This window comes from Scyliorhinus canicula, chromosome 8 (assembly GCF_902713615.1).
Source record: "Scyliorhinus canicula chromosome 8, sScyCan1.1, whole genome shotgun sequence".
NCBI classification, from domain to species: Eukaryota; Metazoa; Chordata; class Chondrichthyes; order Carcharhiniformes; family Scyliorhinidae; genus Scyliorhinus; species Scyliorhinus canicula.
In genome coordinates, this window is record NC_052153.1 from 127,300,595 (window position 1) to 127,321,409 (window position 20,815).

The following is a 20,815-nucleotide window of genomic DNA, read 5'->3' on the forward strand; positions in this document are numbered from 1 at the left end:
CAGGCAACATTTGTGCAGTGAACAAATAATTTAATATTTCAGGTATATACCCCTTTGTGAAATGCCGAGGGGCCTGCGTGTGTGTTTCCAGTACTTTCCATTCTGTTGCAAAAATAAATACGTATGAGAGATTCACAGAATGTTGTAAATATAATCTCAGGCAGTGGTCACATTGATACTTTAAGTGAAGAAATAAGTGAATTTAAAGAAGGGCAACACGGTAGCATTGTGGATAGCACAATTGCTTCACAGCTCCAGGGTCCCAGGTTCGATTCCGGCTTGGGTCACTGTCTGTGTGGAGTCTGCACATCCTCCCCGTGTGTGCGTGGGTTTCCTCCGGGTGCTCCGGTTTTCTCCCACAGTCCAAAGATGTGCAGGTTAGGTGGATTGGCCGTGATAAATTGCTCTGAGTGTCCAAAATTACCCTTAGTGTTGGGTGGGGTTACTGGGTAGGGTGCTCTTTCCAAGAGCCGGTGCAGACTCGATGGGCCGAATGGCCTCCTTCTGCACTGTAAATTCTATGACAAAAAACTAAATTTTAATAGCTGCACATTTTTCATTCAATCTGAAAGAACTATTGCCAGCCTAAATTGGATTGTGCACATGTGGACTTGGCAAGTTTTGAATACTCATCAGCTTTATTGAGTAATGTTAAATTCAGACAAAATACAAAGAGGAGCTGGGAATTCTCAGAGTATCCTCAGCAACTTCCACAATAAACTCTACCAAAAAACTGACTTATCAGCCAGATGCTGCATTTTAAAATCAATGTAAATAAAAACTAAGATATGTAAACTGTAGTGCCAAATTACTATTACTCATGGCCAGTAGTGTGAGACAATGGTCGGGATTCTCCGTTTCTGAGACACAGGGCGGTATTCTCCGATTGCTGAAATCGAGTTCGCTGATTCTCCGGAGAATCCATTTTTACACCAAAACTGGAGGCGGTGCTGTTTTTTGGATGCTGCGCCACCTCTAAAACAGCGTAATCACTGAGTGCACCGCACGCCAACGGGACAGCCACAGGGCGTCACCTGAGGCCCTCCCCCAATGCTCCGCTAATGGGCCGAGTTCCCAAACATCTTGGGTCCACCGCCCCCATCTGCCCCACCAATGGGCTGAGTTCCTTTGCCATGTTGGTGGTCTTTCCCATTTTGTTGTTTGACCTGTCCATCCATGGGTCCTGGACACAGTTAAAGTCCCTCCATGATCAGCCGATGCGTATCTATGTCGGCAATTTCCGTCATGGTCTTCTTTATAAACTCCGTGTCATCCCAGTTGGGAGCGTACAGGTTAACGAGGACTACCGATGCCCTGTCTAGAACACCGCTGATCATGACGGACCGCCCCCCCCCCCCCCCCCCCCCCCCCCCCCCCCCCCCCCGGTCTGTAACCGTCTTTGTCGTCGTGAACATCTTCCTCTTACTTAGCAAAACTGCTAACCCCTTGGCCATAGCAGGAATGTAGGTCTGTCCTACCCAGCCATTCCTTACCCGCAGTCGGTCCTTCTCCCTCAGGTGCATCTCTTGGAGGAAGACTATGTAGTCTTTCATATTTTCAGGTGCGCGAAGACTCTGGATCTTTTCACAGGGCCGTTAAGTCCCCCGATGTTCCAGATGACTATCCTGATAGGGAATTTTTGTCCTCCTGCTCCTGTGGGATCAACCATACTTACCTGTTAGACATGCCCCTGTACTCTGGGGTTTCCCTTTGTTAGAACATAGAGCATAGAACAGTACAGCACAGAACAGGCCCTTCGGCCCTCGATGTTGTGCCGAGCAATGATCACCCTACTTAAACCCACGTAACCCGTATACCCGTAACCCAACAATCCCCCCATTAACCTTACACTACGGGCAATTTATCATGGCCAATCCACCTAACCTGCACATCTTTGGACTGTGGGAGGAAACCGGAGCACCCGGAGGAAACCCACGCACACACAGGGAGGACGTGCAGACTCCACACAGACAGTGACCCAGCCAGGAATCGAACCTGGGACCCTGGAGCTGTGAAGCATTGATGCTAACCACCATGCTACCGTGAGGCCATCTAAATGGCCACGGTCACAGTTCTCCCTATGAAGTCGGGCCCCTGCGCTCCAGGGCTTCCCTTTGTCCAGGCCACCCAATATGGCCACCAACTGTGAGTTCGCCATATGGATGAGTCACTGCACTCCAGGGTTTCCCTTTGTCCTGGGACCTTCCCAAGTGGTTGCTTGCAGTGCCATTTTGTTCCAAGTTGCCACGTGTGGTCTGTTGTAGCCAGTCTAATGCCGTCCATCTTTCATCACCTATTTTTACCTGATTGTGTCTTCTCTACCCCCCCACCTCCCCCCCCATTCCCCTTGCTTCTTACTCTGGTTAACCCTGCGCGCCCGTTACTTCTCTTCCCCCCCTGCCCCTCCCTCCCCCCATCTCCCATGCGGGGAACATGCCGTGGCTTTTTTTCTTCTTCATGAATCCCAGTGCTAGCTACCTTGCTAGTGTGGTGGCCCACCTCCTGGGGGTTATTAGCACTTCCTCACATTGCCCGATCCTCTGGACTTCCTGTCTGCTATTTCCCTCACCTTCCCCTGTGCTTAACTGTAACTGCTCATCCTTCCCTCTCTTACTGCTCTCGTCTCCAAAACGAGACAGTGTTCTCCTGCATAAAGCAGTCGCTGTGGCAATGGTCTACTGTTGGCTGAACAGACTGTAAAAGGGAGAGAAGTTTTTTTGTTAAAACATTGCGTTATAAGAATCACATTCCGCGAGCTCTTTATCGCTGCACCTGCTGCCGCTTCTCCAGTCCGTTCTCTGCGGCAAACATGTCAGCGTCCGCAGAGAACGGACTGCAGAGATCCTTCCTTGATATGTGACCCAGAGCTTGGCTGGGTCCGAATCGCACACTGTTTCTGTGCAGCACGGTCTTCGCTTTATTAAATTTAGCCCAGTGCTTGGCCAGATCAGCCCCAATGTCTTGGTAGATCCGGATCTTGTGACTTCCCATCAGCAGTTTTCTGACTGCCTGGCTCAGCGCAGGACTCTTTCCAGGCCCTGGTACCAGTGCATTTTATCAATTATCGCCCTCGGCTGTTCCTGGAGCGATTAGTGCGCTCTGTTGATTTCTGGTGGGTTGAGGAAGCTGTCCCTTCCTACCAGGTTACCCAGCATTTGGGCCAAATAGTCTGTGGGGTTCCTACCTTCGATCCTCTCCGGTAGGCCCACGATTCGTACATTCTGCCGCTTCGACCGGTTCTCCTGATTCTCAACCTTTTCTCTCAGGTTGCCTTGTGCCGTGACCAACCTTGCCACTTCCTTTTCCAGGGTGACAATCCAGTCACTCTGGTCCATTACAGCCCTCTCCAGATCTTTACTTGTTGCTTCCTGGGCCTCCAGTGTTTTTTTTTGGCTTTGTCCAGGGCCACCTGCATGATTGCCTGAGCTTCGGCCACCGATTTTGTTTCTTCTCGGTGTTCCTTCAACTCTCTTGAAAGGAACATCCTCCATCCATACCCTGGTATCGGGAGGCTTTTCGTGCAGTGGGTCAGTTCCTCTCACTCTGGCGTGCTCTTTGTCCAGGCTTTTTCCACTCCTGGCCTCCACTCGTCCTCTGGACTGGCTGTTGTTTGACATTTTTCCTCCTTTCATTGTTTTGTTAATGGTGTGGGGATGATCTGTATCATTTGCAGGCGTTTATAGAGCAAAATGTGCCGAATGTTCAGCTTCGCGGGTGGAGAGCCACCTGATGTGCAACTTCTCAGCACATCCCTGTCACCAGAAGTCCCCCACTGTGCTCCCATGCCATCCATTGATACTGGTGTGACGCTCGTGGAACTTTTGATCGGATGTCACTTGAGTACACGATTGAGCCTCGTGTGACATTGGGGATAGGATCTGCGACCAGGAGAAACAGGACAGAGCAAAGTGAGCTAGGCCCATTAGGGAATTTGTTACAGACAATGCCATTTAAGTCTCGAATTTAGTGATTCCAGGGACGATAATGAAATGGTCCGGGCCGGTCTCCTATATGGTGCAGTTACAAGGTAAAGACTTTAAACCAGGGGTGGGCAAACTACGGCCCGCCAAAGGTCTTTATGCGGCCCACCAAGTCATTAAAAAAAAAAAAAAATTTTTTTTTAAAACAATTTAAAAAAAATGTTTTTTTAAGGTTAATGGGGGGGGGCTGTTGGGTTACTTACTGGTATAGGGTGGATACGTTGACTTGAGTAGGGTGATCATTGCTCGGCACAACATCGAGGGCCGAAGGGCCTGTTCTGTGCTGTACTGTTCTATGTTCTATATGAGGCGCCCAGAATCATAACCGGGTGAAGTAATTATTTTACTTAATATACTATGCGGCCCTTTAAAATTGTGAATTTCTGAATGTGGCCCTTGCACGGAAAAGTTTGCCCACCCCTGCTCTAAACTACACATGGACCATCTCTGAAGCCAATGGAACAGATGCCCGAGGATCAACCGAGGCCTGTGGTGCTCCGGAACAGCTGCCGATGATGCCCAGCAAGGCAGCTGAACTTTGTGACTCTGAATGCGGGAGGTTGACCAATCCATCCAGGAGTCGGACATGGAGGTTTGCCTTACTCGCCGAGTAAGAAATGGAGAAACCGCTCGGATGTTTGACCATGAAGCAATGCCTCCCAGTCGGTCATACCCCGCAGGGCCAGGAACGGTAGACGCTGGATAAACAATCCCAGGCGAATAATTTCCACTCTCCCATCAAAATGGACAATATATTGGACTTGGGAGGGGGTGGAAGGTAGTGGTATTACAACTTCACAGAAGACCCAGGGATCTGCAACCTCAGCGTCCCTGTGGCCTTAGCTGAGTACGATTTACCCAGATGAGGGGGGCGGGGCATCTCTCTCCTCTTTTCCTAGGACTGCTAGGATATAAATACCCCGGCCTGAGTAGTCGCTTGCTGAGACTTTATAGCCAGCTTTCTGCCACCATGGCTACAGATTAGTACTCAAAAGGCCTTGCAGAGCATCACAGCAGCCCATAAAATCTGTCCTCCAACAGATTTCTAGGATGGTTTTAGACACTGTTCTAGGCGAATGGCAATGCTTCCATCTGACACAAACCTGCTGTCTTTTCAAGATGACCGCATGGATTGTCCCACATGTATATAATTTGTTATGAGACTTATTGTCAGAAACTGATTTTTCATGTTCTGTAGCCATCCTTTGGTTTTCCATTATATCTCAAATGTTGATGGCATAGTGGATTGTTGCACAACAGCAGTGCCATGATGGTTGCCAGGCGATTGGGAATTAACCTGAATAGTTTCTGTATGTAGATAGAATCATAGAATCTCAACAGTGCAGAAGGAGGTCTTTCAGCCCATCGAGTCAGCACCAACCCTCTGAACGAACATCTTATGTAGGCCCATGCCCCCGCCCTATCCCCGTAACCCCACCTAATTTTGGACACTATGGAGCAATTTAGCATGGCCAATCCATCTAACCTGCACAACTTTGGACTGTGGGAGGAAACCGAAGCTCCCGGAAGAATTCTACGCAGACTCAGGGAGAGTGTGCAAACTCCACACAGTCACCCAAGGTCGGAATCAAACCCAGGTCCCTGCTGCTGTGAGGCAGCAATACTAACCACTGTGCCAACATGCCACCACACACTAGATGGCTGCTGAGGGAACAAAATCCCTTTCAGTTTCGGTATATGGGAGATTTGGCAATCGGCACCTGCAATGTGATTTGTGTGTAGTCAATGGCATCCTGCACCAGAGAAAGCTAGCAATTATAGTGCAGCAGTGTGTTTGTTTTATCTGCTTCTTTCTAACAAGAGATTATGGAATGTAGATAGTTCACTTTTAATAAAAAGCTTCAGTGATCTCCCTTACACAACAGATGTCAGGTTAAAGAGCCCACATCCTATGCATTGTTCCTCACTTGTTGGTTTCATACCTTGACACTTCCCATCTCCTCCCCCCCCCCCCCCATTTGAGGAACAGTGAGGATGTGCTGGAAGCATTAGCATGTTAATTACAGATCTGGTAAACCATGTCCAAGGCCAACAAGTTCTAGAGTGGGACCTGAGTCCTAATCTTCTGATTCAAATGCAGGGGCACTACCAACTGAGCCACAAGAGCACATTATTCCTTACTGAAGTTCAAATAGGACAATTTCCCTGAATAAGGCACAGATCTGGCCTCATGCTGAAAGCCCTTATTTCCACTTTGCCTTGTATCTCTTCTAGCAACTTGCCTTGCTCTATGTGGCCTCTGCTCATTCTCCCAATCATACTCTCTTCCAGGGGAATGTAAAGTCATACACACGTCAGGGACCAACTGCTTTGCGTAGAAACGTTTGCGTCAGTAAAAACAATCTGCCACATCACTCCTTGTACATTTTTCAAATTTGAAAGAACTATGGAATGTACCACATACTTGTGGAATAATTGAAGCAGAATTACACCAGTAACTAACCTCTAAGTAGTTAATGATCTATTTCAATAACCCAGTGGAGTGTCCTTTCTGCTGCTGAAGACATATTCAGCTGAGTGAGATTAAGTGAAGGCTTTGGCTGGAGCACTATGCTCAAAAATTACATGTTGATTGACTTTATGAACTGGATGCTTTGCATGCTTCTGGCAGACATTATCATAGATTATCATAGAATTTACAGTGCAGAAGGAAGCCACTCGGCCCATCGAGTCTGCACCGGCTCTTGGAAAGAGCACCCTACCCGAGGTCAACACCTCCACCCTATCCCCATAACCCAGTAACCCCACCCAACACTAAGGGCAATTTTGGACACTAAGGGCAATTTATCATGGCCAATCCACCTAACCTGCACATCGTTGGACTGTGGGAAGAAACAGGAGCACCCGGAGGAAACCCACACACACACGGGGAGCAGCGCCGGCCCTAGGGTTGCTGGCGCCCCAGGCAAGCTGAACTTCGGCGCCCTACAGGGGGGTGGGGGGGGGGGGGGGGGTGTCGGAGTCGGGGGGGAGGGGGGTCGGAGTCGGGGGGGGTCGGAGTCGGGGGGGGGAACGGAGTCGGGGGGGGGTCGGAGTCGGGGTTAGGGGTCGGAGTCGGGGTTAGGGGTCGGAGTCGGGGTTAGGGGTCGGAGTCGGGGTTAGGGGTCGGAGTCGGGGTTAGGGGTCGGAGTCGGGGTTAGGGGTCGGAGTCGGGGTTAGGGGTCGGAGTCGGGGGGGGGTCGGAGTCGGGGTTAGGGGTCGGAGTCGGGGGGGTGGGAGTCGGTGGGGGGTTGGGGGGGTCGGGTCGGCGGGTCGGGGGGGGTCGGGTCGGTGGGGCGGGGGGGGGGGTCGGGTGTCGGGGGCGGGGGGGGGGGCGGAGTGACCTGGTATATGATCGGGACTCACCAATCGGCGGGCCGGTCTCTCTGTCGGCAGGTCTCTGACGCCGGTCACGCACTCGTTGATGGCGCCCCCTAGCACATGGCGCCCCGGGCGACTGCCCGAGTTGCCGGTACCTTGAGCCGGCCCTGAAGGGGAGGATGTGCAGACTCCGCACAGACAGTGACCCAAGCCAGGAATCGAACCTGGGACCCTGGAGCTGTGAAGCAATTGTGCTATCCACAATGCTACCGTGCTGCATGCATGCTAATGTTCTCACCAAGATAATGTTTAACATGATTCATGGCAGAAGTGTGCATGCAAGGGATTAGGGATAGTGTATTGAGATGGACAGAAAATTGGTTGGGAGACAAGAAGCAAACAGTAGGAATTAACAGGTCATTTTCAAATTGGCAGGCAGTGACAAGTGGGATACCGCAGGGATCAGTACTATTATGGCCCCCGAACGGCACCAATACCAACCCAACAAACCCAATTTTGCACCCAATGACTTTATAACTGGATGAGTTGGTACAATACATTTTAATTTAGTTACACGAATTTGTCTACTTCAAAATCCATCTATTGTTTAATATTTGTGTATTGTACTGTGTAATGAGAACAGAATCATTGACAATCCAGTTGTGAGACACCCCATGGAGATAAGCGACCATAATATGATAGAATTTTTCATCAAGGTGGAGAGTAAAGTAAACTACAATGGTATGAGGCAAAAGTTAGCTATGATAGATTAGGAAATGTTACTTAAAGGGATGACAGTGGACAGGCAATGGCAAACATTCAAGGAGAGCATGGGCAAACTGGAACCATTGTTTATTCCTGTCTGGCACAAAAGTAAAATAGGAAAGGTGGCCAATCCATGGTTTACAAGGGAAATTAGGGATAGTATTAGATCCAAGGAAGCAGCATACAAATTGGCCAAGAAAAGCAACAGGTCTGAGGATTAGGAAAAGTTTAGAATTCAGCAAAGAAGGACCAAGGGATTGATTCCAAGGAAGAAGTATATAAATTGTCCAAGAAAAGCAACAGGTCTGAGGATTGGGAGCTGTTTAGAATTCAGCAAAGAAGGACCAAGGGATTAATTGATTATTGCTTCACAGCGCCAGGGACCCAGGTTCAATTCCTAGCTTAGGCTACTGTCTGTGCATTCTCCCTGTGTCTGCGTGGGTTTCCTCCGGGTGCTCTGGTTTCCTCCCACAAGTCTTGTTAGGTGAATTGGACAGTGAATTGTCTCTCAGTGTACCCGAACAGGTGCCGTAGTGTGACGACGAGGGGATTTTCACAGTGATTTCATTGCAGTGTTAATGTCGGCCTACTTGTGACACTAATAAAGATTATAATTGTCAAGAAGAGGAAAATAAAGTACGAGAGAAAGTTTGCAGGACTATAAAAACTGACTGCAAAAGCTTCTGTAGATACATTGGTGCAGACAAATGTAGATGCCTTACAATCAGAAACAGGGGGCGCGATTCTCCGCTCCCCACGCCGGGGGCGAAATTCTCCGACCCCACGCAGGGTCGGAGAATCGGCCGGCGGCGGCGTTATTCCCGCTCCCGCCGGGTTTTTAAATCTCCGACCGGCCAAAAACCGACGTTGTGCAAATCCCGCCGGCAGCCTCTGAAAACAGCTGGCGCCGGCGGGATTTCATTATATTTTTACTTTCACCAAATCTCCGGCCCGGTTGGGCCGAAGTCCCACCGACGTGGCCACGGGTCACGTCGGCGAAAAACAGAGTAGCTTTAAAACTACCTAGGGCGAGTGGGGGGGAGGAGGAGGAGGAGAGAGTCCCGGCGTTTGTGTGGGGGGCGTTTGGGGGGGAGGGGGGAAGAGAGAGAGTGTCCCAGCGTTTGGGGGGGGGGGGAGGGGGGGAGAGAGAGAGTGTCCCGGTGTTTGGGAGGGGGGGGGGTTTGCGGCGTTGAGGGGGGGGTTGCGGCGATGAGAGGGGGGGTTGCGGTTGTTGAGAGAGAGGGGGGGGTACCGGCGTTGAGAGAGATGGGGGGGCGGCGTTGGAGTGGGGTAGGAGTGGTGGGGAGGGGGGTAGGGGTGGTGGGGAGGGGGGTAGGGGTGGTGGGGAGGGGGGTAGGGGTGGTGGGGAGGGGGGTAGGGGTGGTGGGGAGGGGGGTAGGGATGGTGGGGAGGGGGTAGGGGTGGTGGGGAGGAGGGTAGGGGTGGTGGGGAGGGGGGGTGGGGTGGTGGGGATGGAGGTAGGGGTGGTGGGGAGGGGGGTAGGGGTGGTGGGGAGGGGGGTAGGGGTGGTGGGGAGGGGGGTAGGGGTGGTGGGGAGGGGGGTAGGGGTGGTGGGGGTGGGGGGGTACGGATAGGGGTGGGGAGTTGGGGGCAGCGGTGCCGAGTGGGAGAATTGCGGGAGGGCCGGGCGAATCACGCCACGCCGCCCTGGCACCCACCACGATTCTCCCCCCCCCCCCCCCCCCCCCCCCCCCCCCCCCCCCAAAAATGGCGTGTCACGTTTTTCGACAGGCCGCTCGGAGAATTGCCTCTCGCCGTTTCTCACAGCGACCGGTGATTCTCCGGCCCGGATGGGCCGAGCGGCCTGCCGAACCCGACCGGTTCACACCGTCACACCAGCGCCAACCACACCTGGTCGCTGCCGGCGTGAACAGCGCGTGACAGGTGATTGTGGGGCCTGTGGGGGGGTGCGGAGGTAGGATCGAGCACCATGGGCATGCTCAGCAGATGTCTGGCACGCAATCGGTGCCCACCGATCATCAGGCCGCCGTCTGTAAACGACGCACTCATTTCCCTCCGCCGCCCCGCACGATCAAGCCGCCATGTCTTGCGGGGCAGCGGAGGGGAAGACGGCAACCGCGCATGCGCGGGTTGGAGCCGGCCAACCTGCGCATGCGCGGCTGACGTCACTTCGGCAGCGCCGGCCGCGTCATTCCTGGCGCACTGCAAGCGTCAAGGCCGGGCGTTCGGGATTCATGCACCGCCGCTCCTAGCCCCCTGGGGGGGGGGGGGGGAAATAAGGGGCGAGGAGCAGCCTCCGACGCCGGAGTGAAACACTCCGGGTTTCACTCCGGCGTCGGCACTCAGTCTCCCGTTGGGAGAATCGCGCCCTTAGGGCGGAGGGAAAAGAGTGCGTCGTTTACAGACGCCGGCCCGACGATCGGTGTGCACCAATCGCGGGCCAGACATCTGCTGAGCACGCCCGTGGTGCTCGATCCTCCCTCCCCCCCCCCCCCCCCCCCGCAGGCCTCACACTCACCTGTCGCGCGCTGTTCAGGTGTGGTTGGCGCCGGCGTGAACCGGTCGGTTTCGGCAGGCCGCTCGGCCCATCCGGGCCGGAGAATCACCGGTCGCTGTGAGAAACGTTGACCGGCAATTCTCCGAGCGGCCTGTCGAAAAACGCGACATGTCATTTTGGTTGGGGGGAGGGGTGGGAGAATCGCGGGAGAATCGAATGGCGTGGCATGATTCGCCCGGCCCTCCCGCGATTCTCCCACACGGCGTGGGGAGCGGAGAATCGCGCCCTAAGTGTAGTCGCAAATGAATGCATTTTAAATCATCTCCCATGTAAATTTGGGATAAATTGGGCAGAGTTCTCTGATTCTGAGGCTAAGTGTTGACGCCATCATAAACGCCGTCATGTTTTACGACAGTATCAACAGGCGCCCAGGAGCAGCAATCCTGAGCCCCACAGACAGGAGGCCAGCACAGCACTGGAGCGACTCACGCCGCTCCAGCTGCCAATATCGGCGTCAAATGGGTGCCGCCGGTCTGCGCATGTGCGCTGCGTTCAGCCGAATGCGCGCATGCATACTGCGACCGGCGCAATTGCGCGCATGCACGGTGGCTTCCTTCTCCACGCCTGCCCCGGCGCAACATGGCATAGGGCTATGGGGCCGGCACGGACCAAAAGAAGCCCCCAGCCCGAGAGGACGGCCTGCCAATTGGTAGGCAACGATCGCGGGCCAGGCCACAGCGGAAGCCCCCCAGGGGTCAGACCCCCCCCAGCCAGGCCGCCCCCGAAAGGATGCACGCCGAGGTCCGCCGGGTATGACCACACGTGGCCACTCGGCCCATCCTGGGCGGAGAATCGCCGGGGGGGGGGGGGGGGGGGGGGGCCGACTGCGCCGGCGCCAATGGTGGCAATTCTCCGGTCATCGGCGTGGGCTGAGAGAATCCTGCCCACTATCTTTACAAACATTGACATATGCAGGACATAAAAGTAAAACATATAAAAAGCACCGAAAAGCAAAAAGAAATTGTGAGCTTGCTATAATTTCTTCAACAGTGATACTCATAGAACTTGATCTTGTTCGTTATCAAGACTTGTAAAAGGTTTACAATTTTGGGCCATCATTCACTGACTTCAATGGTTTGGTGGCTGATCTTTTATTACTGAATCTGGAATGAGTTTAACCGTGTAATTTCACACATGGTACTGAAGTTGGTTTAACCTTTTACCTTAAATATTTGTGCACATTATTGTAAAATTTAACACAAAAAGTTTAAAATTATAAACAACAGATTTAACTTCAACTTTCAGAGCATGGTTTGAGGAAGTTTCTTTTCTTGTTGTTACCCAATGGGAGAATTGTAAAATGTCCTTTTAATTACATACTTAGACTAGTTTTGCAGAAGAGATTTTGACTGTGCGGCAAAATAAACTACTCTTACTGATCACCTGTATTGCTTTGTAGTAATGTTCTGAGGTTAACTGACTAAATAATTTTTACAACAAGATCTTACAATGGATTTCTGTTCACAACTGACAGATGTAGCCCATCACTAATTTGATATATATTTATAGATTAAAATATTTTTTAGAAGACATACCATTCCTGTACCAGCCTCCCCGGACAGGCGCCGGAATGTGGTGACTAGGGGCTTTTCACAGTAACTTCATTGAAGCCTACTCGTGACAATAAGTGATTTTCATTTTCATTTCATTTCATTTGGCAACTGTCACTGTTAGATAGAATCTACAGCACAGAAATAGTCAATTTTCCCAAAACAGTCCATGAACATTTATGCTCCAATTAAGCCTTCCCATCCTTCCTCACCCAACTTTATCAGCATAACCCTCTGTTCCATTCTCCTTCATATGCTTACCAAGCCTTCCCTTATTTGCCTGAATCATTCCCGAAAGTTCAACATTCCCACCACCCATTGGTACAGAAGTTTCCTCTGACTTCCTGTTTGATTTTTTGGTGATTATCTTATATTGAAAGTCTCCAGGTATTGCTGTTGCCCACAGGTTGAAACACACTCTCTGTAGGGCAGCACGGTGGTGCAGTGGTTAGCCCTGCTGCCTATGGCGCTGAGGATCCACGTTCGATCCCGACCCCGGGCCACTGTCTGTGTGGAGTTTGCACATTCACCCCTTGTCTGCATGGGTTTCACCCCCACAACCCAATGATATGCAGGTTAGATGGATTGACCACACCAAATCGCCACTTAATTGGAAAAAATAATTGGGTACTCTAAATTTATTTAAAAAAAATAAACACTTTCTCTGTATTGACTCTTCGAAATCTATCAATTTTAAAGACCTCTATGTGGTCACCTCAGCCTTTTCTTTGCAAGCGAAAGAGACACAACCTGTTCATCCTAGATAAATTGCATCTACTCTGTTATCTCTTCAAATATTCCAAAGTAGCTGACCAGAAAAAAGACTATCAAGTGTGAAGAGCACCATTCCTGATGTCTTCTGCTGCTGGACCATGGGACTCTTAGAAGGGCCTCACAGGTGGGGTAGGGAAGCCTGGGGCAGTGCAGTGGGTAGGTGGGCAGTCATCTGGGAGGCTCACAAGGGCAAGGCGAATGGAAAGGCATGTCAGCGATCCTCATCCCATTGAAATTGAGATTGTTCAGCTGTAACTCAATTGACATATTGACATGCCTGTTGTCTAACTACTCACGCAAGTATGCCCACTCAAGCACCATTTATGTTGTACTGGTGTATCTTCACACCCATATACTGCTTTATTACCCTTTAAGAAATAGTAGGGGAAGTGATGGAAGGTTTTCCAAGTTGATTATTTGCATTGAATGCTCCTTCCAGGGCTAACATGTCCTGACATTGGATGCAAACCCAGAGCTTCTAGTTCAATGGATAGAGATGCCACCACTGTGCTACAAGCTGTCCTCGTGTGAGTGCCATTGATCATTACTCAGCATAAAACCCTTGACGCACTGACCTCCAAAATCGCTAACTGCATGATTTGCCTCCAACAAATGCCGATTGTGCAAGCAAATGCATTTCCTCAGACAGTTGGCAATGGCACAGAAGAGAGCGCTCCTAACCCTTGCCTGCATGCAGAGGTGCATTTTGATAAGTGCTCCTCATAGTCTAGATTGCGAGCCCAGGGGAGAACTCAGGATGAAATAAAGTGACCAAAGCTGTGGTCATTCGATCATGTGGTGAAGGGCAATGGTGATGTGGGGTCTTGCCCACTCTGCATGTGAGTGAAGGACTGGGCATGAACGTGGCGGCCAGGACATGAGTCAATGGGCTTTCAGAGGCAGTCTCAGGCGATGACTGAGCAAAGAGTGGTCCTTCGGAGACAGAAGCTAACCACCAAGTCTCTCTCTTTGATGCTGCAGTGAGGAACACGAATGAAAAATGGAGCCTGCTGAATGCGCTTTCATTCTTCTTGCTCAAGGACAGAGAAGGAAATATCAATGGAGGGACCTGGTTCACAAAAGGCAGGAACAGAACTCTCAACAGTAAAGAGTGGCACAACCTTCTCCACACACAAGAGGATTCTTAAAAAATTCATTTACGAGATGTGGCCGTCGCTGGTTAGGTCAGCATTTATTGCCCTTCCCTAGTTGTCCTTCACAAGGTGGTAGGGAGCTGTCTTCTTGACCGCTGCAGTCTTTGAGGTGTAGGTACACCCACTGTGCTGTTAAGGAGGGAGTTCCAGGATGTTGTCCTAAGTCAGGATGGTGAGTGATTAGGAGGGGAATCTCTTAGTGGTGGTGTTCCTAGGTACGGGGAGGCAATGGTTTAATGTTATTATCACTGGACTAGTAATCCAGAGACCCAGAGTCATGCTCTGGGGACCAGGGTTCAAATCACACCATGGCAGATGGTGAAATTAGAATTCAATAAAAATATGGATTTTTTAAATTATTCGTTCATGGCGCGTGGATATCACAATCTATGTCAGCATTTATTGCCTATCCCCAATTGCCCTTGAGGGGTCAGTTTAGAGTCAACTACATTGCTGTGGGTCTAGAGTCACATGTATGCCAGACCAGGTGAGGGTGGCAGATTTCCTTCCCTAAAGGACACTAGTGAACCAGATGGGTTTTTACAATTGCCAATGGTGCCATGGTCATCATTAGACTTTTCATTCAAATTTTACCATCTGAGTGGCGGGATTCAAACCTGGGTCCCCAAAGCATTACTCTGGGTCTCTGGTTTACTGGTGCAGTGACAGTACCACTACACCACCGCCTTCCCATAGAGTCTAAAAGATGACCATGAAACTTGTTGATTGTTGTAAAAACCCATCCAGTTCACTGAGGTCCTACAGGAAAGGAAATCTGTCTTCCTTACCTGGTCTGGTCTACATGTGACTCCAGATCCAAGGCAATGTGGTTGACTCTTAAAATCCATGAACAAATAAAGAAAAAATTGCTGCTGTTGTCCTTCTGGGTGTTAGTGGTCTTGGGTTTAGCAGGTACTTCCTAAGGAACCTTGATGAGTTCCTACAGTGCATCTTGTAGATGGTACACATGGCTGCTACAGTTCGTCAGTGTTAGAGAGATTGAATGTTTGTGCAAGGGGTATCAATCAAGCAGGCTGTTTTCTCCTGGGTGGTATTGAGCTTCTTGAGTGTTTTGGAGCTGCACTCATCCAGGCAAGTGGAGATTATTCCATTACACTCCTGACCTGTGCCTTTTAGATGGTGGACAGGCTGTGGGGGAGCCAGGAGATGAGTTACTTGCCACAGGATCCCGAGCCTGCTCTGGTAGCCATAGTATTTATGTGGCTCATCCAATTCAGTTTTGTCCAATGGTAACCCCCAGAAGGTTGATAATGGGGGATTCAGTTATGGTAATGCAGGGGGATTGAGTTTCGGAACCACAAGGTCATGCTGCAGCTGTACATAACTCTGGTGCGGCCACACCTGGAGTACTGCGTGCAGTTCTGGTCACCACATTATAGGAAGGATGTGGAAGCTTTGGAAAGGGTTCAGAGGAGATTTACTAGGATGTTGCCTGGTATGGAGGGAAGGTCTTACGAGGAAAGGCTCAGGGAATTGAGGTTGTTTTCGTTAGAGAGGAGAAGGCTGAGAGGTGACTTAATAGAGACATATAAGATAGTCAGAGGGTTAGATAGGGTGGACAGTGAGAGTCTTTTTCCTCGGATGGTGATGACCAACACGAGGGGACATAGATTAAATTGAGGGGTGATAGATATAGGACAGATGTCAGAGGCAGTTTCTTTACTCAGAGAGTAGTAGGGGTGTGGAACGCCCTGCCTGCAATAGTAGTAGACTCGCCAACTTTAAGGGCATTTAAGTGGTCACTGGATAGACATATGGATGAAAATGGAATAGTGTAGGTCAGATAGGCTTCAGATGGTTTCACAGGTCGGCGCAACATCGAGAGCCGAAGGGCCCGTACTGCGCTGTAGTGTTCTATGTTCTGATGCCATTGAATATGAGAGGGCAATAGTTAAATCCTCTCTTGTTGGAGATGGTTATTGCCTGGCACAAATATTACTTGCCATTTGTCAGCCCAAGCCTGGATATTGCCAGTATCCGAGGAGTCGTAAATGGTGCTGAACATTGTGCCGTCCATCTGTGAATATCCCCATTCTCACCTTATAATGGAAGGAAGATTATTGATGAAGCAGCTGAAGATGGTTGGGATTAGGACACTACTCTGAGGAACTCCTGCAGAGTTGTCCTGGGGCAGGGATGATTGACCTCCAACCACAGCAACCATTTTCCTTTGTGCTCGGTATGACTCCAACCAACAAAAAGTTTTCCCCCTGATTCCCACTGATTCCAGTTTTGCTCGGGCTCCTTGATGCCATACTCGGTCAAATACTGCTTTGATGTCAAGGGCAGTCACCCTCATCTCTCGTATTCAGCTCTCTTGTTCATGTTTGAACCAAGGCTGTAAAGAGGTCAGGAGCTGAGTAACCCTGGCAGAAACCAATCTGAGCATCCGTGAGCAGGTTATTGCTGAGTAAGTGCCGCTTTCTAGGATTGTTGATGACCCCTTCCATCACTTTGCTGGTGACTGAGAGTAGACTGATGGGGACGGTAATTGGCCAGGATGGATTTGTCCTGTTTCTTGTGTACAGGACATATCTGGGCAATTTTTCACATTGCCCAATAGATGGCAGTGTTGTCGCTATACTGGAATACTATATTAGCGAGGGGTGCGACAAGTTCTGGAGCACAAGTCTTCAGGACTATGGTTAGAATATTGTCAGGATCCATAGCCTTTGCAATATCCAATCCTGCAGCCGTTTCTTTATGTCACGTGGAGTGAATCGAATTGCCTGAAGACTGACATCTGTGATACTGGGGACCTCTGGAGGAAACCAAGATGGATCATCCGCTTGGCCCCCCTGGCTAAAGATTCTTGAGAATAGTTCAGCCTTATCGTTTGCACAGATGTGCAAGACTCCTCCATCAATGAGAATGGGTATATTTGTGCAGCCTCCTCCTCTAGTGAGTTGTTTAATTGTCCACCACCATTCATGACTGGATGTGTCAGGACAGCAGAGCTTAGATCTGGTCCGTTGGTTGTGAAATCGCTTCGCTCTAACTTTTACTTGCTCCAAGTAATGCTGCATTGTAGCTTCACCAGGTTGACATCTAATTTTTAGGTATGCCTGCTTTTGCTCCTGGCATGCTCCTCTGCACTCTTCATTTGACCAGGGCTGATCCCCTCGTTTGGTGGTAATGGTAGAGTGGGGGAATATGCCAGGCCATGAATTTACAGAATGTGATGTGGAGATGCTGGAGCTGGACTGGGATGAGCACAGTCAGACATCTTACAACACCAGGTAAAAGTCCAACAGGTTTGTTTCGAATCACTAGCTTTCAGAGCACAGCTTCCTCAGGTGAATGAAGAGGTGGGTTCCAGAAACATATATATAGACACAGTCAAATATGCAAGATGATACTTTGAATGCAAGTCTTCGCAGGTAATTACATCCTTTTGGTCCAGACGGAGCCACTGGAGAGAGGGATAATCACAGGTTAAAGAGGTGTGAATTGTCTCAAGCCAGGACAGTTGGTAGGATTTTGTAAGTCCAGGCCAGATGGTGGAGGGTGAATGAAATGCGACATGAATCCAAGGTCCTGGTTGAGGCCCTACTCATGTGTGCGGAACTTGGCTATAAGTTTCTGCTCGGCGATTCTATGTTGTTGTGTGTCCCGAAGGTAGCCTTGGAGAACGCTTACCCGAAGATCAGAGGCTGAATGCTCTTGACTGCTGAAGTGTTCCCCGACTGGAAGGGAACATTCCTGCCCGGCGATTGTCGTGCGATGTACAGAATGTGGTTGAGTATAAATCTGCTGCTGCTGATAGCCCACAGTGCCTCATGGATGCCCAGTTGAGTTGCTAGATCTGTTCAAAGTCTATTCCATTTAGCATGGTGGGTAGTGATACTCATGGAGCAGACCACTGGGATGCTGAAGGTGAGGTTCCGGTGCTTGTACCTTTCTGGTGGAGCCCCACAATACAACCTGCAGAGGATGTCATGCATCGTGAACGCTTGCTGCACCCTACACAACTTGGTGCTGCAACAAGGTGAGAAACTGTAATGTGGGGAGGAACTGCCTGAAGAGGAGCAGCACGTTTTCTCCGATGAGGACGATGTCAAAGGGGACGAGGCTGAGGAGATCTTCGAGGGAGAGGACGTCAGCTATGATGCATTAGCGATGTCTAGAATAGACCAGACGAGCTCCAGATGCAATCATTGCTGTTACATTCCTGGGGGTGGTGAGAACATCCCATTATCTTCACCTGCCTTCTGTGAGCATTGCTCTTCCATCTGTTGTCAGTGCATATCCTATGTGATAAGACATGGGGAGGGGGCAGTTGCTCATAGTCCCTACATTGCAAGATGTCTTTCGATGCGGACAGTACATAGATCCTCACAAAGCGTCCCTGAATATCTGGCTGGTGGCAGCTCATTTACTCTCAGTGACTAGGGTCATAGCCTGGTTATGCAACAGAGAAAGTTTCACCTCTCCATCCTTCATGACCTGTATACTTGAGATTCAGTGTCATCGGTGGTTGAAGCAGATGGGATGGTGGCGGCGGTGGCTGCTTAAAAGGTTCAGAGACACACATGGGCAATGGCGGGAATGAGTGGTGCTAGCCATGTACATTGCAGCACACATCCTCATACCCAACAAGGAACAGGCATGACTGCTATGTTCAGTCACTGTGAAGACACATCATCTGGCAATCTTGACCAAAGCATATGGAGGGAGACCTGGACTGAGCAGTCTGCCTTCGCCTGGTGCAGGAATCCAGTTTTAGTGTCAGGACTGCAGCAACACAGTTAATCAGAATATGGACCATAGAAAGGGTGTGATCAATGAGAGTTCATTTACAGAGGTTAATGCTATCTACAAGTCTCAGCACCCATGCCCACACTGCGCAACTACAACTTCTTAACTTTTCTAACTCTACAGCCACATCTTGGTGCATTCCCAATGTCCACAGCAGAGGTGTGGCATCTTGCTGTCTGTGATTACCTTTGCAGGTGTCTTCTGGAGGGTGGAGGCCTGAGGGGCCCCAGCCTGTTTCTGGGGTCCTGCTGCACGTCAGTGCCAGTTACCTCAGCCTGTGGAGTTGGACCTGAAGAGGTCACAGGAAGAGGGGTTTAGGATGGGTGGGGCACTCATGGAGTCACCAGGGTGGATGGTCCCGGGATATGCACCAGATGATCCTCCACTCTTTGGGTGCCCGAGGGCCCTAGGGGGGAAGCTGGATGACCTCAAGAAGCTCTGCCATCCTCTGGCCTTGCGACTCGTGGATCCTGCAATCTTGCACCAGGGTCTCCTCAGCTTCTGCCTCGTTGCATTGGAATGTCGGTACAATCACGTCAGATAGAAGGCATAAGGGCTCCCCCAAAAGCTGCCTTTCAATCCGAAGAGTGTAGCAGACATCCCTTTATGATTTTCCTGAGTTTATCTTTGGAGTGCCAGCATGACTGAGCCCAGAGCAGTGGGACTTAGCGATCCTCCGATTGCCGACATCCTGAGACGTCCCTGCCTCCGCTAGCTGTGGATCTGAGAGTGTGACGTGCTCAACAGATTGTGACCCTGAAGTTGCTATAAAACTAGGTCCCACTGAGGTGTGCCTCTCTGCGCTGGTGGAGGGTGTGGCTTAAAAAGACAGTCTTTCTACTTTGGGCTCTGAGAAATCATGGTCCGTGCTGCTATCAGAGCTGGTGTTGAGGACTTGGCTTGTGACCCCCTCAGCTGCTTCCCAGATGTGCCTGTGAAAGAAAGTTCATTGGTGCGTGGCAGCGGCCTTTAGAAACAGGAGACATGACTCAAAGTATTGTTGTCTGATGGATGATGCAGTGCTGGATCCTAACTTGGTTGATCACTGCCGACCTCATCATCAGCACAATAGCAGCTGACGTACCTCCCCGGCCACTTGGAGGGCTCGCTCCTCAAAGTCCATGAGGACATTCAGCTCTGGTATCCCATTGCCCGACTGGGATCTCTGCCTCTTGTTGTGGGCCAATTTTTCCTGCATGAAAACAGATGGAGTGTGTAAGCATGATGGATGACAGGGAAGATGATAAGGACGCCTACATATGTGGATGGTGGGTAGGAGCAGCAAGGGGAGCAGGACATGATCCACAGGGGAAATGAAATAAGGGGTGTGGGGGAGTGCGAGTGGTGGTGTCCCTTGAGCTGACACTGAATGAGATCCCTCTGGATTTGTGACAGGCATGTGGATTGAGAAGAGTGACTTACCCTGGCAAACCGCAGGAGATCAATCATCCTCTTCCTGCACTGGATGGGTGCACTCTTCTACAAGGCATTTGAGCTCACCACCGCTGCCACCTCCTCGAATAGTGATTTTGCTGACAGGTCTTCGCCCAGAGTGCAGGTATATCAGATCGTGGAGAGCCTTTACTGTATCCAACAGGCTTTCCAGGGAGGCGTCAGTGAATTTCTGAGCAGTATGCTTTTTAGTTTCCACATCCGTGGCTTCCCAGCAGCAAGTATGGTAGCTGTGTTCAGGGGCAGCATTAATTGTGCTGGAAAAGTCTCACCCATTATCTTTCTTATCACCAATGTTAAGTTGACATGTTCTATCTTCCTTAATAAATATAGATACAAATTATCTCTCCACCAACTCTCTGGCAATACACATTTTTCCAAAAATGTATTAAGTTTGCATAATCTTTCCTCTAAATTCTTATAAAATATGTGGATGCAAACTTTCCAGACAAGGGATTTTATGCTCTTTGATGGCTTATTTAATATTTCTCCCCTTTGTAT

The 20,815-nt window shown here is 50.2% G+C and overlaps 1 protein-coding gene across 5 annotated transcripts in view; it reads right to left on the reverse strand.

Moving 5' to 3' along the window:
* The window catches only part of LOC119970492, a 309,781-nt gene that overhangs the window by 98,156 nt on the left and 190,810 nt on the right, over positions 1–20,815 (reverse strand). The gene's annotated exons all lie outside the window — the stretch shown is intronic.